Below are 17,512 nucleotides of genomic sequence, written 5' to 3'. Positions count from 1 at the left end.
AGAACCTCACCATTAGATTCACAAGGTTCGTGAAGTTTTGCACCATACTTGTTTCTTGTTTTTGATACACTGCCTGAAAAACAGACAGTTGTGCCACAAAACCATTGATTCATCAATGCAGAGATTCCTGTTTGGAATATTATGCTACTGAAATGGTCCAAAATTGGTTTAATTTTGTGTAGTTGTTCACTGGATTGCCATGAGTGGTCTGAGAAATGTAGATATCTCAGTAAAAGCTGAAATCGGTTTCTACTCATAACAGATCTCCAGAATGTGACAGTGTAAGAAGGACTTGTCCTCCGGTGCAACAACAGCCCCAAAAATACTTTCATTTCCACAATGTCTGTATGCGTCCATCTCAGGAGCCTCATTAATGTCTTCCCATGTTCTTTTCCGTCCTGGCTCACTTATGGATTTGTTTGTTCACATCATGACATTAAGAATTCTTCAAGGAAAAAAAGGAAAAAAAAAAAAACTAACAAATCAACAAGTGCGTTAACACCAAATTTTATGTCTAATTTCAGTCCCACATCCTTGTTGAATGCAAATACTGGTGGATCTTGAGGAGTGTCACTCCTGTAGTGGCACTACCATTTGGGATAGGAAAAGTCAGTTTTGGTGCAAAATTTCAGAGCACACAAGTTACAGCCAGGCATGGGCATGCTGACAGTAAGTTACGCTACCAGTGGTTGTGAAGTAGAATGGAGGCCACAGGGCCGTAGACCTGCTGAAAAGAGTAAATGCAGTAGTTTGCATGGCGCAAGTTACAGGCAGAAGGGGCCCGCTGCCCTACCGAGGTCTTATGAGTACGTGACTCGGAGCAGTGCAACAACAAAACAGAGATGCACAGCCACATATAAATAGGTGCCGGTTTTCTAACAAGGCATTCAAGTGTGGCAGCTCTCATGGACAGCGGGTGTGTCACGCCACCAGCTGCACACAGCAGCAGATGGGGCACCAGCATTCCAGTCCCCGGCGGGTCGCTGTTTCGACCGTCTGAGGCTGATGCGGGGTCCGTAGCCAGCCAGCGACTGGCCACGCCACTGCTCACTACTGCGGGCAGTCGTCTTGGCTCCCAACACGCACCGGAGACATCCAGGGTGAGGGCGCAGATTCGAACACTGGATCGCGGTCGCTCGGCACTGCGTTCTTAGCCACGCCAGTGGAGGGAGCGCGCCTTGGGTCACCCTGCAGCGGGTGGCGCTGAGTGACAGAGGCGAAGGCCGCTGAGTCCCCTGCCGGCACATCCTGCCGATGCCGCAATTCCGCTGCCGTACAAGGCTTACACACAGCAGTGCGTGCATGGGTCGCTGAGGCAGCCATTCCGCGCCAAGCCATTTTGCAGAAAGCGAAGTGGTGTCCTCAGCATTACAGGACCTGGTGCTGCAGACCAAGAAGAACAGGGGCACTGTAGTTGGAAACAATAAATCACTTGGAAAGCTTGGACAAGTCTTAATATGGTGCCTTCCACCTCTTCCCACTACATTTGGTGTTCCTGTTACATTCAGTGTCAGAAGTTGCCACTACATTTGGTGTCAGAATAGCGGACATAGTCTGTACAGTACGATGTTTGAGCCCACTGCCTGCATTACAGTCACAAAATGTGGTGAGTGTTGACCAATTTTTCTTTTTGAGTGTTGGAGACATTTTCTTTCTTTTTTGTTTGTGTTTTGAGTATGGCTCTTGGCAGGCCATTTTGGATGTTTTGCATAGGCATATTTATTTATTTATTTATTTATTTATTTTTTTTGTCAGAATAAGTGTTAGTGTAGATGGTGTTTTTCGTGGCATTTGATTACTTTTGTATTGGTTTATGATGATACTGAGTGTGATGATATGGAGCTGTAGGAAGTCGGGTTGTTCTTGTAGTTAAATGTTTTGTTTCGGGACTAACTGAGAACGAAAGCAACACAATGGCAGAGTCAGGAACGCAAGGTGTGCTGGCACCAGTAGCAGTATGGATTGTGTTGGAAAAGGTAGCACAGTTGACAGTGGACAATACACAGTTGAGGAGTGAATTAACATCTAGAAGTGAGCGGGAAACCGTGTTGGATCAGTCGTTGTTGCCTATGATTCTGCAGCAGGAGATTGATCTAGCTGCCACGAGTTTGATTATTCTGTTTTCTGGCATCTGAGGATGTGCGTTCGTTTGTGGAGGACTTGGAAACTTCAGCTATGATGAATGGTTGGTCGGATGAACAGTTGTTACATGTAGCCAAGATTTAGATTAACGGGTGAAGCGAAGGATGTGTAAGGTGTTCTGAGGCCTTAAGGAAGGCACAGTTTAAGCAGTTAAAGGAGGTGCTTTTACAGAGGTACAAGAAACAGAATAGCACTTGGTACTTTAGGGAGAGCTTGAGTACAATGACGAAGAGACAGGGGGAGATGGTAGAGAAATTTTCGAACAGAATAAGAGAAATTAACGAGTACACTTATGAGTTGGGTCAGAGCAATGAAGCTAATGGTGTTCTGTTGCAGAAGGCCGAGCAAAGGGGACTTGATGTAATTTTGAGAGGGTTTCCTGTGTATATATCGCGTAAAGTGTGTGAAGGGACTCCGAAAGATTTGTATTCTCCAATGTGAGGAAATAAATGCGGCAATGGGGGTACGTGATAGACAAACTGTTTACAGCGGGTATAAAATGTTATAAGAATGGTCGTACAGGAAATGTGCAGAGGCAATGTACCCAGTCACAGAGGAATAGAGGAAGGGGTGGAAATCAGCAGCTTGGAGGATGGAGAAGTGGAGTTAGTAGAGGTGAACAATCGTTAAACGGCAGAGGGAGCCCAAGACCCACCCAAGGGAGCTCCTGTTTAATTTCAATGCTACAAATACGTATGCAGAGGTAGGACATTCAGTGGTAGGAGCCATAGGAACTAAAATGTTGACGATTTTGTTGGACACAGGGGTGCAAGTGTCAGTGGCTACTACAAGTTTAATGGGACGAAGGAAGTTAGACCCACCACGTTATAGGTTGCGTGGAGGGGGGATAGCGAGGTCACACCTTTGGGGTCAGTGGCAGTTGACTTTCGCATAGGTAAATTCCGATTTGATGCATGCATGGAGGTAGTACCATGGGTAAGCGAGAGCTACGATATGATCCTAGGAGTAGATTTCTTGCATCAACATCATGCCAAAATTGATCTTGGACAATGAACTGTGGAATTTGGTGGAATGTTATTTCAGCTAGGGGAAACTGTTGTCGATGGAGAGCTGTCGCGAGGGGCGTTCAGCGTAATGAACAAACCAATTGGACCGCGTACATTAGCATTAAGGGTTAATTCTCATGAATGTGTGTCTGGTGGCACTGGGAAGTCGCTTTGGGTAAGTGTGGAGTCGAATCAACCTGTGGGTACAGTATGTGTTATTGAACCATACGAGGATAATGAATTTTTGTGTCCATTGGGTTGATTTGTGAAACGTAGTATTGTATGCGTACAGGAGGGGAACGACGGGTGAGTAGTTCCCTTGAACGTGGATAATTTTAGTGCTGCAGATGTGAATTTGAGAAAAGGAGTTTTAGTAGCAAATTTGGATGTACCAGATGATGAAAACTGGTGTTCAAGAGGTATGTGAAGGGCTCAACCACTAAATGCCGATAGTACTGCATTGCGTAACAAAATTAAGCATTTGAAAGGAGGAGAAAGAGAGCATATGGAAGAATTATTGTGGGAATTTAAGGACTTGTTTTTTCTGCAAGGGCCGCTGCCAACAACTCCACTAGTTCAACATAGGATACCAACAGGGAATGAAGCACCTGTTTACCATAAACCATACAGAATACCAAGGTATTTGCAGTCGATTGTGGAGGATTTCATTGATCAGCAGTTTGCAGACGGTATTATAGAACACAGTAATAGTTGCTGGGGAGCAGGCATTGTCATTGTGCCTAAAAAGTCTATGGATGGAACTAAGAAATGCAGGTTCTGTTGTGACTGCTGATACCTCAATAATAAGACAGTAATGGATGCATACCACATTCCAAACATATTGGGGACTTTGATGACTTAGGACATGCCAGCATTTTTCTATGATGGATTTGACAAGTGGTTATCATCAGTTAGAAGTGGCTCCAGAGGATCGCCCAAAAACTGCTTTCTCTACTCCTGGAGACCATTACCACTACATCAGAATGCCATTTGGTTTGAAAAACGCTCCAGCAACATTTCAGAGGTTGCTAGACTGTGTCTTGAGGAGTTTGAAACCATGGCAGTGTCTTGTCTATTTGGATGATATTATAGTGTTTTCAAGTAGTATGGAGTAGCATAGACAGCGGTTAAGGGAAGTCTTTATGAGGTTGAGAGCAGCTCATTTGATGTTGAGCCTGGAGAAGTGTTATTTTGCATTAGAAGAAGTAAAATATTTGGGTCATATCATCAGAAAGGACAGAGTGCGAACAGATCCGAGGTTGGTACAGGCTGTAAGGGATTTTCGGGAACCAAAAACAGTTAAGGAAGTGCTGTCATTCATCGGAATTTACAGTTTCTATCGAAAGTTCGTGAAGGGTTTTGGAGATTTAGCACGCCATTGACGCGATTGTTATGGAAGGGTGTGAAATTTGAGTGGACAGAAGAGTGTCAGAAAGTGTTTGACAAACTGAAAGAAGTGATAACATAAAGTCCAGTACTTGTGTTTCCAGATTTTGAAAAGGAGTTTATACTAGCATGCGATGCATCAACTCGAGCATTAGGGTGTGTTCTTAGTCAGGAAATTGATGGGAAAGAACATCCTGTAGCCTATGCATCTAGGCGTTGAATGCAGCAGAGAGGAATTACTCAACGACAGAGAGAGGGGGATGCTTAGCGTAATCTATCAAATCACATATTTAAAATGTTATTTATATGGGAGAAGATTTCAGGTAGTGACAGATCTTGCTGCATTGAAGTGGTTGTTGGGGTTGTAGGATCCGTCCACTAGACTCGCTGGATGGGCTGTGAGGCTTAGTGAATTCGACTGTGAGGTGATGCACAAGCCTGGGATGAAGCATGGTAATGCGGATGCACTAAGTAGGAAGGTGGCAAAAGTAGAAGTCATAGGTTATGACCTAGTGGTATGGCAAGAATTACAGGATGCTGACAATGCTTGTAATTTGTACCGGACAAAGCCACAATTTAATATGTATGGCGGTCTTCTGTGCAGGGAAACGAAGTTAGGGCCAAGGGTAGTAGTGCCAGCGAAGTTGAGAGATGAGATTTTAAAGGAAACACATGGTCACGTGTTATCTGGTCATGGTGGGTGTAGAGTGACAAATAGGTGAGTGGCGAAAAGGTGTTGGTGGAGAGGTAGGAAAGGAGATGTGGATCAGTATGTCATGAATTTTATACCGTGTGTGCAGAGTGCAGATTTGAGTCAGAAACAGATACAGCTACAACGATTAACGGAAGCAGCATTTTCTTTGTTTGGGACTGATGTCGTAGGACCCATCAGGTGAACACCATCGGGGAACAGATTCGTTCTGACAATAATAGGCCATTTTTCAAGGTATGTGGAGATGGCAGCTATGCCAAATCAACAGGCAGCAATTGTCGCGCAAGCGTTAGTAAACAACTGGATTTTGAAGTTTGGTATACCGGAGACAGTAATTACTGACCAAGGAACAAACTTCACGTCAGATTTAATGAAGGAACTGTGTAAATTGTTGAACGTAAAGAAGTTGAGGACGAGCGCATTGCATCCACAGGCCAACGGAAGGACAGAATGAGTACACAGAAAAATTGGGAAGAGATTTTATGTGGATTCTCATCACCATCAGTGGGACGAGTATTTGAAGCATATTGTATGTGCATATAATGCAAAAATCCACACAAATACTGGTTTGTCTCCATATGAGGTAGTGTATGGGTGAAAAATGCCATCACCGTTTGATTTGGTGAGGCTACGGACAGGAAGGACCGGTGAATCTCTACGTCAATTCACGAGAACAATTTGGGATGTTTGGAAACAGCTACAAAAGGTAAATATGAAGGCTTTGGAAAGGCAGGAAGACGCAGTGAAGTGGAAAGGATGTTTACCGCAGTATAGAGTAGGGCAAAGGGTAATGCTGTCCAGCCCCTATATGCAAAAAGGGAAAAGGAAAAATTTCCTCGTGAGGTATCAAGGGCCATACGAAGTTGTTGAAACCACAGCCCCCGTTAATGTTAAGCTTCAGCTGCCAACTAGAACAACGATAGTACACATTGGGCAGTTACGGCCATTTAGGGGTTGCCCTGATGTGATTCCAGGCGTGTCACAGGGAGGAAAGAGGAGGAAAGAGAGAGTGAAGAGAAGTGCTAAGCACAGAGAAAACCAGGAAGATAGAGTACAGCATGAAGTACCGTATGCTTTGTGATCCAGAAAATAGTAGAGTATTTGTAGTTTTTTTTGTTTTCTTGTTTTGTATCATTGGGTTTGCATAGATTAATTAGGCATTGTATATTCATATGTTTTCGAGAATTGTGAGCCTGTTAGGGACAACAGTCTTTTTGAAGAGGGAGGAAGGGTGATGGTGATGGTGATCCCTGCCCTCAGGTCACTGAAAAGGGGAGCGTTGAACAAGTTGGTAGAAGTGAAAACTAAGGAGGTATAGCTGATTTCAGCAGCTAGCAACTAGTATGCAGAGATGACAAGGGAGGAATTATGAAGCTGCCATAGAGGAAAGGTAACGGTATGTCCAGCCAGAATGGTAAGCACTAATCCGGATACGTGCATGGTGCAGTTATTTTCAGCCAGGAGAGAAGAAATAGACTGTCCAAGGGACATCATGGAGCCAAAATTGAGCTTGCAACAGGTTGGGATGCATTGGATCTTCTCCATCTATGAAAAATTAATAGTAGTAGCAAGTTGTTTTGAGCAGTGAGTGTGGTGTCACCGCCAGACACCACACTTGCTAGATGGTAGCCTTTAAATCGGTCGCGGTCTGTTGGTATATGTCAGACCCGCGTGTCGCCACTGTCAGTGATTGCAGACCGAGCGCCGCCACACGGCAGGTCTAGAGAGACGTCCTAGCACTTGCCCCAGTTGTACAGCCAACTTTGCTAGCGATGGTTCACTGACAAATTACGCTCTCATTTGCCGAGACGATAGTTAGCATAGCCTTCAGCTATGTCATTTGCTACGACCTAGCAAGGCGCCATTATCAATTGCTATTTATCTTGTGATGCATGTACCGTCAGACCGATGTTCACCAATTATGGATTAAAGTTAAGTATTCCAGTAGTTACGTACGTTCTTTGCTACTATAAATTCCCTTACCTGTTCCAGACCTCACGCCAGCCTGCGTGAGCTTAAACGCGTGCCTTTCGGCTACTCGTCACTGTGGATTGGCTGTCTTGCCAGTCCACAACAGTGAGTATTTGCAGAAGTGAAACATATAAAGCTCGAGGGGAGTGGAATTTTAATCAATGGAACTGCATGTAACGTAATAGGACCAACCTTCCATCTGCTAACATCAATTTCAGGAGTCATGCAATTGAATGTTACACAACCACAGCTCTACTGGCCAGAAGCCACTTTAGAGTTTTTGCCAAGGCACAATCTGACCTTGTTAAATCAAACTCGGCAGCCAGGTCTGTTGAGATCTGTAAACTAGTTCGTTTCAGAGCAGGAGGGGCGCATATCAGCTGAACAACTTGTGCAACATGTCGCGCAGTATAGGGAAAACGACTATTTTGAGCACATCTGTGCCAAGTGTCTTCGCAGCCTTAACTTTGTTATGTGTTGTTTTCATTCTGATCAGGCGGAGAGCCAATTCCAAGAGGGAACCAAGGGTAGTTCAAGTCCCAGTGGACTGGATACCGAGGGCGTGAGATGAGTAGGTAAGGGGTTTATTGAGCAGTGGTCATCCAAAAAGGAATTTTTACATTTTGTTTTATGCTATGTGTTTAAGGAGCACTAGACAACATTTAAGTTTTCTAAAAGCAAGGAAATATGTCATAGGTGCCGACCCAAACAAGTTAAGAGGTAGTTAAAGGTCAACCCGGGGACCAGGTCTTTCTGAAGGGGGGAATAATGCAGTGGCACTATCATTTGGGATAGGAAAAGTCAGTGTTGATGCAATATTTCAGAGTGCACTAGTTACAGCCAGGTGCAGGCCTGTTGACAGTAAGTTACGCTACCAGTGGTTGCAAAGTAGAATGGAGGCCACAGAGCCTGCTAAAAAGAGTGTACGCAGCGGTTTGCATGGCACAAGATACAGGCAGAAGGGGCCCACTGGCCTACCTAGGTGTTATGAGAATATGACTCGGAGCAGTGCGTTAGCAAAACAGAGGCACACAGCCACGTATAAATAGGTGCCGGTTTTCTAACAAGGCATTCAAGTGTGACATCTCTCCTGGACGGCGGGGCATGTCACACCACTGGCTACACACAGCAGCAGATGGGGCACCAGCATTCCAGTCCCCAGCAGGTCACTGGTTCGACCCTCTGAGGCCGATGCGGGGTCCGTAGCCAGCCAGCAACTGGCCACTCCACGGCTCACTACTGCAGGCAGTCGTCTTGGCTCCCAACACGCACCAGAGACATCCAAGGTGAGGGCCGCAGATTCAGATGCCGGATCACAGGTGCTCGTTGTCACCGCGTTCTTAGCCACGCTGGCGAGGGAGCGCGCCACGGGTCGCCTTGCAACGGGCGGCACTGAGGCGGCAGAGAGACGAAGGCCTCTGAGTCGGCTGCCGGCGCATCCTGATGATGCCGCAACTCCACTGCTGTACAAGTCCGAACACAGCAGTGCGTGCACGGGTCGCTTAGGCAGCCATTTCGCAGACAGTGACGTGGTGTCCTCAGCATTTCAGGACCCAGTGATGCAGACCGAGAGGGGCACTGTAGTTGGAAACAATAAATCCCTTGGAAAGCTTAAATGAGTCTTAATACGATGCCTTCCACCTCTTCCTGCTACATAAGGTGTTCCTATTACATTCAGTGTCAAAAGTTGCCACTACACTCCTCTTGTCACTATTATTTGTAGTGCGTGCTATTTGGCCATCCACCTCATCTTCTTCTTCATTGCATTCACTGTTATCTTCATTTGAGTCCTCACTTGAATGCTCGCATGAAGATGGTCGTAGGAACTTTCACCATTCGAGAATTTGTGCATGAACTTGTCCCATTCTGATTTGTTTATGTTGGCTGGCTGGTCAAGTTCTAATCACTCAGTTTCCTCTTATTACTAGCCATTTTACAAGGAAAATTGAACACAGATAATGATAAATGTGAGTGAATCATCTACAATGAAGGATGAACAATTTCCGATGCAGTTACAAGAAAGACATGATTTGCATTGTCAAACATGCTTAGAGATACACAAGCTGGTGATTTATTGTTGTCAGTGAGCTATCTCATAGTGAATATCTGAGCTGAACGTTCTACTCTGTATGCAACTACAAGATATCTCGCAGGTTTTTTAAAGTTGTGATGATACAGATGGACTACAAATAAGATGATGAATCAAACTGTATCAACCACTTTACATGGCTTCTGGGAACAGTTTACTTATTTTTGCTGTGGCAGTCAATCTGTTAAAAGGGGGTTGTGATCACCATGGTCAGCAATGAATGCTCTGCAACTTGCTCCAAGCTGATCACACTATGGCATTCCATTCTGCCACCGGCATGACTGTCAACTGCTGGATGGCCATTGGTGCATGTAGACATGCTAAAATATGTCCCCCCAATGCAGCCCACATGTGTTTGATGAGAATGGACAGGGGAATGGACAGGCCAGTGCATTTGTCGAATATCCTCTCATTCCAAGAGCTCCTCCACCTACACTGTTCAGTGTGATCACAAATTGTCATCCATAAAAATGAAGTCACCACCAAATGCATCCCTGAAAGGAACACATGGGGAAGGAGTACAGTATCACAATAACATTGCTCAACGAGTGTAACGTTTTCAAAGATTTAGAGGTCAGTACACCCGTGCAACATTACGCCTTCCCACACCATAACGGCTGGACCACCAAAATGATTCTGTTCAACAGTGTTCCTGGGTGCTTTATGTGTTGCCGCCTCTCATCACATGAGGGTACATCCAGAATTACACTCAGTCTGAATCTGCAGTCATCTGAGAAGAGCATGGAAGCCGACATCTCTTTGGTCCAGTCCCTATGCTCTTGCCATCATCACAAATGGTGCCGCAAATGTGCAGGTGTCTGTGGAACACAAGGCACTGGTCATTGGGCAAATAGTCGAGTCCCTTGTAGCAACCATGCCACTGTGGAATGCATTTGATTGTCTTGTGAATGTGTTAAATGTGGTTGCAATCACACTTGCTGTTTCACACAGGTCTCTTCTTGCATGCTTCACAATTTAGTGATCATCTGCAGCTGTAGTTAACCATAGTCCATCACCACCTCTCTTTCAGGCAGTGGTGCCTATGATTTGAAATGCTCCCCATGTATATGAAACAGTACTGTGAACAGTACCAAACTGCTGGGCTACATTTGTCGCATTTTGTCCTCCTTCCAGTTTCCCAATTATTCATCCCCAGTGAAGTCATCCAGATACTGTCTCTGGGCCATGTTGTAATGAAGACCAACACCAGAGTGCATTGTGACTGGTCACTGATTAAAACACACTGTCTTTTCCCATTCCTTCGACTGCCTCATGTTGCTGGCCTGGCCCCGTTTGGCACTACAGTCACATTATCCTCAGGCCATGTGATATGTCTACCTTATGTATATAAATGGAAGACCTCTGAGAACATTCCCCAACACTTTCATTCATTTCAATCAAGTAGTTAATAAGTTATGTTACTTTATCTATCTCATCCTTAAACTTTGCATAATCTCATTGACTGGAGTAGAACTGTCTTCAGTGATGAGTCCTACTTCGAATTGAGCCTCAATGACTGGCGAAGACATGTCTGGAGGCACCTGGTCAGCTGTGGTGTTATAATCTGACGACACCTGCCATGTGGCCGGACAGCCAGGAGTGATGGCCTGGGGTGCCATTTCTTTTCATAGCAGGACCCCTATGGTTGTCATCTCTGGCGCCCCTTACAGTACAGCAGTATGTCAACAATATTATGTGCCCCTTTTTGTTGCCGTTCATAGCAAGCCATCCTGGGCTTACATTTCAGTAAGGTAATGACTGACTGCACACAGCAAGAGTTCCTACTGCCTGTCTTCATGCTTGCTAAACCCTACCTCTGCCAGCAAATTCTCCAATCTCTCCCTAATTAAGAATGTTTGGAGCATTATAGGCAGAGCCATCCAACCATCTCAGGATTTTGACAATTTAACATGCCAGTTGGACAGAATTTGGCACGATATCCCTCAGGAGGACACATGACAACTCTGTCAGTCAATGTGAAGCCAAATCACTGCTTGCATATGGGAGTAGACCAACAAATTACTGACTTGCTAAGTTTCTGAAGCTCTTTCTCTTGAATAAATCATCCAACTTTTCAGAAATTGTAATCATTTGTTTGTCTGTACATGTACATTACATCTACCAACTTCCATCTCATTCGGGTATTTCTTTCTTGGTGCATATTTTAAACACAGCTGGTGGCAGGTGTTGCCCATTCAGTAGTGATGCCCAACAGCTCAGTGATGTGGTTTTCTAGGGTGCACTCATGGGCATCAAAGATAGCACTGCAGTAAGCTCACTGCAGCTCTGCACAGTATGGTGGTGCATGTAAACAGTTGTCATGGCCTTTCCACCAGAGGAAGCCATGGACGCTGGTGTCCACTCACAGAAGCAGTTACCGCACCTTCCTGAAACAATGACAATGCGCCCGGAATATACGTAGCTGTCTGCTGGGGGCAATGACCTTTTGCATTGACGAATATGACCAAATGTGGCCTGGTTTTCTAGGCTTCTCAGCATCTTCATAGCATCATGTTGTCCCAGCTTTTCTTTTCAGGCTTTCAGTTCATTACTTTCTGCAGTGGTTGGCAGAATGGTGTTATGCTCCCTTTTCAGGGAGATATTACTGCTGAATTTGTGATTCAGACACCTTGCTCAAGTGACATGTAGCAGTGGCCTGAGGTGTATGCCACGCTATTGCAATATCAGATCTCTTGGCTATTTGACATTCCGATACAGAGACTGCACAAGAGCCTGCCTTGTCTTGTCACTAGCCAGAGAGAGACTTAAAATTTTTTATATTCATTCAGAATACCTTTATACAGTGCAACAGTTCTGTACCAGGATTGTGTAGATAATGTATTTATGATGCATGCTGTAATTTCACCCAGTACATTATTTAATAATTTCCAGCTTCCATTTACTTCACATTTCTTCATTTCATGTTGTTATTGGAATATGTTAACTTTTGATTTACTTTTAATTTTCTGTACTGTAAATAGTTGTTGCTAATTGCTTCCACCCCCTCTCAACCCCTTCCCTCCCTTAAAAAGACAAACCTGACTAGAAATAACACAGGTGTGATCTATTGGAATTGTATCAAAAAGAAAAAAAATTAACTCCTAGATAGCCTCTTTTTGGTTGACATCTGTTTAAAAAATTGATATCTTTCAAGCTGTCAGGAGACAAACCCAGTTTAATTCTGACAACACCCACAGAATGCAGTGCTCACTCCAGATATCTTTCTACTCTATAGATTGCAAATACATTTCTGCATCCACTTTTGATGATAAATAGCATCCATAATGAAACTATTTGTTGGTTATCTCATGTTAGCTCCCGTTAACATCAGCTTATTTTGGCAGAGGATTTAAATTTTGTGTTTATTTAGTGATGAGGAAGAAAAGTGTGTGACTTCGATACACTAAATAGTAAAGTAGTTACTTGATAAATATTAAAGATTCATTGATGGGGTATTCTCTGTGTAGATTATTTTTATATAAAATAGTATTTGTCAGTCAATTTCCTTGTATATGTCAGATGTGGACTAATCAATCAGTTGAACTATTTGCACATAGATAAAGGTGCCTATTTCATGACGTGACTTATTTAGTGAGTTCTTAAGATTGCTTCAGCAGCTGTCTCTCAGATATTATGTGACAGTTATAACGTTAAAAAGTTTTTGCTGTTTTGGATAATGTACTATACTACTTATGGATACAAGACTAAGAAATCAGAGCTCTGTTAGTAGGTGTATACTAGGTTTAATGTTGGTACATGAAAATCAGTATTGAACATTGTAACTGATGATGAACTGTGACTAGACCAATTTAACTGTGAGCTGAAATGGCAGTTATTTGCACGGATGTTAACAGTGATACATATCCAACAAAACTGAAGTCAGCAAAGAATGTGGAGATAAGAATGTTGTGCACTTTCTTTGATGTGACTGATCCATCACAGTCTGACTTGAAAATAGCAGTAGAATAACCACAGAGTATCATGATGGGATATTATGCCTTGCTAAGTCTCTTTGATGAATGCAGGAGAAATGACCAAAAGCATGCCATTGAGAGACCTTGTTTCACCAATGACAACTTCTATGCTCTCAGACAGAACAAACCAAAACCAGTTCGTGAGGAATTGTGAACCCATCTTAGAGACCAGACCCAGCATATTCTGTCATTCCTCTCACTCCAAAAGTGAAAGCTCCCTGGAATGAAGCCACTTAGAAGATATAATTTGTTGTGATGGAAAGGCAAAGTTTTAGAAAAGCTGGATTTTTCATTGATTTCTCAGAATGATAATTACCTCTTCACAACAATATTAACAATATCTTTGAGATACAAATGTAAAATGAGAGTAGGAAAATATCTAGGCACAAAAAAGTTAATTGTAGTGCTGAATCCCAGTGATACAAAATGTCTGACAGATAGCAAAGTAAAATACAAAAACAAACAGTAAAAGTTTCTCCTTGACAACTTATTTTATTTTGTAGTAAAATTTATATTATTGTAACGTGTAAAAAAAAGTGCTTGGTGGGAATTGCTAATGCACGTCTGTATGTTTTTTTAAAAGCACATGCAAATGATCAGCATGTAGCCATATTTACAAAATAATTTGTGATTATCATCATCATCATCATCATCATCATCATTTAAGACTGATTATGCCTTTCAGCGTTCAGTCTGGAGCATAGCCCCCTTATAAAATTCCTCCACGAGCCCCTATTCAGTGCTAACATTGGTGCCTCTTCTGATGTTAAACCTATTACTTCAAAATCATTCTTAACCGAATCCAGGTACCTTCTCCTTGGTCTGCCCTGACTCCTCCTACCCTCTACTGCTAAACCCATGAGTCTCTTGGGTAACCTTGCTTCTCCCATGCGTGTAACATGACCCCACCATCTAAGCCTGTTCGCCCTGACTGCTACATCTATAGAGTTCATTCCCAGTTTTTCTTTGATTTCCTCATTGTGGACACACTCCTGCCATTGTTCCCATCTACTAGTACCTGCAATCATCCTAGCTACTTTCATATCCGTAACCTCAACCTTGTTGATAAGGTAACCTGAATCCACCCAGCTTTCGCTCCCATACAACAAAGTTGGTCGAAAGATTGAACGGTGCACAGATAAGTTAGTCTTGGTACTGACTTCCTTCTTGCAGAAGAGAGTAGATCGTAGCTGAGCGCTCACTGCATTAGCTTTGCTACACCTCGCTTCCAGTTCTTTCACTATGTTGCCATCCTGTGAGAATATGCATGCTAAGTACTTGAAACCGTCCACCTGTTCTAACTTTGTTCCTCCTATTTGGCACTCAATCCGTTTATATTTCCTTCCCACTGACATTACTTTCGTTTTGGAGATGCTAATCTTCATACCATAGTCCTTACATTTCTGATCTAGCCTTGAAATATTACTTTCCAGACTTTCAATCGAATCTGTCATCACAACTAAGTCATCCTAATATGCAAGACTGCTTATTTTGTGTTCACATATCTTAACCTCACCCAGCCAGTCTATTGTTTTCAACATATGATCCATAAATAATATGAACAACAGTGGAGACAGGTTGCAGCCTTGTCTTACCCCTGAAACTACTCTGAACCATGAACTCAATTTACCGTCAACTCTGACTGCTGCCTGACTATCCATGTAAAGACCTTTAATTGCTTGCAAAAGTTTGCCTCCTATTCCATAATCTCGTAGAACAGACAATAACTTCCTCCTCGGAACCCGATCTTATGCCTTTTCTAGATCTATAAAGCATAGATACAATTCCCTGTTCCACTCATAACACTTCTCCATTATTTGCCGTAAGCTAAAGATCTGGTCCTAACAACCTCTAAGAGGCCTAAACCCACACTGATTTTCATCCAATTGGTCCTCAACTAATACTTGCACTTTCCTTTCAACAATACCTGAGAAGATTTTACCCACAACACTGATTAAAGAGATACCTCTGTAGTTGTTACAATCTTTTCTGTTTCCATGTTTAAAGATTGGTGTGATTACTGCTTTAGTCCAGTCTGATGGAGCCTGTCCCGACTCCCACGCCATTTCAATTATCCTGTGTAGCCATTTAAGACCTGACATTCCACTATATTTGATGAGTTCCGACTTAATTTCATCCACCCCAGCTGCTTTATTGCACTGCAATCTATTGACCATTTTCTCCACTTCCTAAAATGTGATCCTATTTCCATCATCATTCATATCCCATTCTACCTCGAAATCTGAAACATTACTGATCGTATTTTCACCTACATTGAGCAACTCTTCAAAATATTCCCTCCATCTGCCCAAGGCATCCACAGGATTCACCAGGAGATTTCCTGACCTGTCCAAAATACATGTCATTTCCTTCTTACCTCCCTTTCGAAGACTGCTAATTACACTCCACAATGGTTTTCCAGCAGCTTGACCCATAGTCTCCAACCTGTTTCCAAAGTCTTCCCAAGATTTCTTCTTGGATGCTGTAATTATCTGTTTGGCTTTTTTTCTTTCTTCAACATAACTTTCTCTGTCTACCTGAGTTCTAGTATGTAGCCATTTTTGATACACCTTCTATTTCCTTTTACAGGCTGCCTTGACTGTGTCATTCCACCAAGCTGTTTGCTTCATCCTACTTTTACACACTACTGTTCCAAGACATTCTTTAGCCACTTCTAGTACTGTGTCCCTGTACCTAGTCCATTCCTTTTCCAATGACTGTAATTGACTACATTCAACTAACTGGTACCTTTCTGAGATCACTGTTATGTACTTGTGCCTGATTTCCTTATCCTGAAGTTTCTCCACTCTTATCCTCCTACATATGGACCTGACCTCCTGCACCTTCGGCCTCACAATCCCAATTTCACTGCAGATTAAATAATGATCAGTGTCATCAAAGAATCCCCTGAATACACGTGTGTCCCTCACAGCCTTCCTGAATTCCTGATCTGTTATTATATAGTCAATGACAGATCTGGTTCCCCTGCCTTCCCAAGTATACCAGTGAATGTTCTTATGTTTAAAAAAGGAGTTTGTGATTACTAAGCCCATACTGGCACAGAAATCCAAGAGTTGTTTCCCGTTCCTGTTGGCCTCCATATCCTCTCCAAATTTACCCATAACCTTTTCATACCCTTCTGTTTGGTTTCCAATCCTGGCGTTAAAATCACCCATGAGCAGAACACTGTCCTTGTCCTTTACTCTAACAACTACATCACTGAGTGCCTCATATAAACTATCCATCTTATCTTGATCTGTCCCTTCACAATGCGAATATACCGACACAATCCTAATTTTCTTGCTAGACACTGTCAAATCTATCTACATCAGTCGTTCGTTTACATACCTTATTGCAACTATGCTGGGTTCCATTTCTTTCCTGATGTAAAGCCCTACACCCCATTGTGCTATTCTTGCTTTGACTCCTGACAGGTAGACCTTGTATTCTCCCACTTCCTCTTCTTTCTCACCCCTTACCCGAATGTCACTAACAGCTAAAACATCCAACCCCATCTTACTTGCAGCCTCTGCCAGCTCTACCTTCTTCCCAGAGTAGCCCCCATTGATATTAATAGCTCCCCATCTCATTACCATTTGTTTGCCAAGTCGTATCTTAGGAGCCCCTGGTTTGTCAGTTAGAGGTGGGACTCTGTCACCTCTAAAGGTCCGAGGCATTTTGCTCTGATTGCTGCCAGCATCATATTTAAAGTACCAGGGAAGCAGGTTGCTAGGCTTACTTTCCCCGAGTCCCATTGGGTATTACCCCTAACGGTTGAGGGACTAACCGGTGGATTTGGTAGTCTTTGCCGTATGAGCACAAAGGTGACCACGACTCAGAATATGTCCGAGATGCCCAGCCTTATTCCAAAGTATCTGGTATCCCGACTGTCGGGACTACTTACTTGGCCACTCATAATTTGCCAGTGTTTCATGAACTAGGACATGACTACAGGAACCCACATCATGAACCACGAACCACCTAATTTGTGATGTGAATATAAAATCACTAGTCCCACATAATTACTATTAATTGTTCAAATGATCTCTGCAAGTTGAAACTAACTTATTAACTAACCAACCAGCTAACAAGTGGTATTTAATTTGTATCAATAAAATAATCTTTGTAACATCCTTTATACCTTCCCCTAGTAGGAGGGTTCTTTGCTGTGGTTTAATGATAATTAACATGGGTATGTCCGCTGCCTCCCCCCAAAAAAGATCATCATAAA

The 17,512-nt window shown here is 43.2% G+C and overlaps 1 protein-coding gene across 2 annotated transcripts in view; it reads left to right on the top strand.

Moving 5' to 3' along the window:
* Nucleotides 1–17,512, top strand: part of LOC124788353 (probable phosphorylase b kinase regulatory subunit alpha) — a 262,109-nt gene that overhangs the window by 239,553 nt on the left and 5,044 nt on the right. The window lies entirely within an intron of this gene.

This window comes from Schistocerca piceifrons, chromosome 3 (assembly GCF_021461385.2).
Source record: "Schistocerca piceifrons isolate TAMUIC-IGC-003096 chromosome 3, iqSchPice1.1, whole genome shotgun sequence".
Classification (NCBI taxonomy): Eukaryota; Metazoa; Arthropoda; class Insecta; order Orthoptera; family Acrididae; genus Schistocerca; species Schistocerca piceifrons.
Note: the sequence above shows the minus strand (reverse complement) of the source record. Positions and strands in the feature narration are given on the sequence as shown.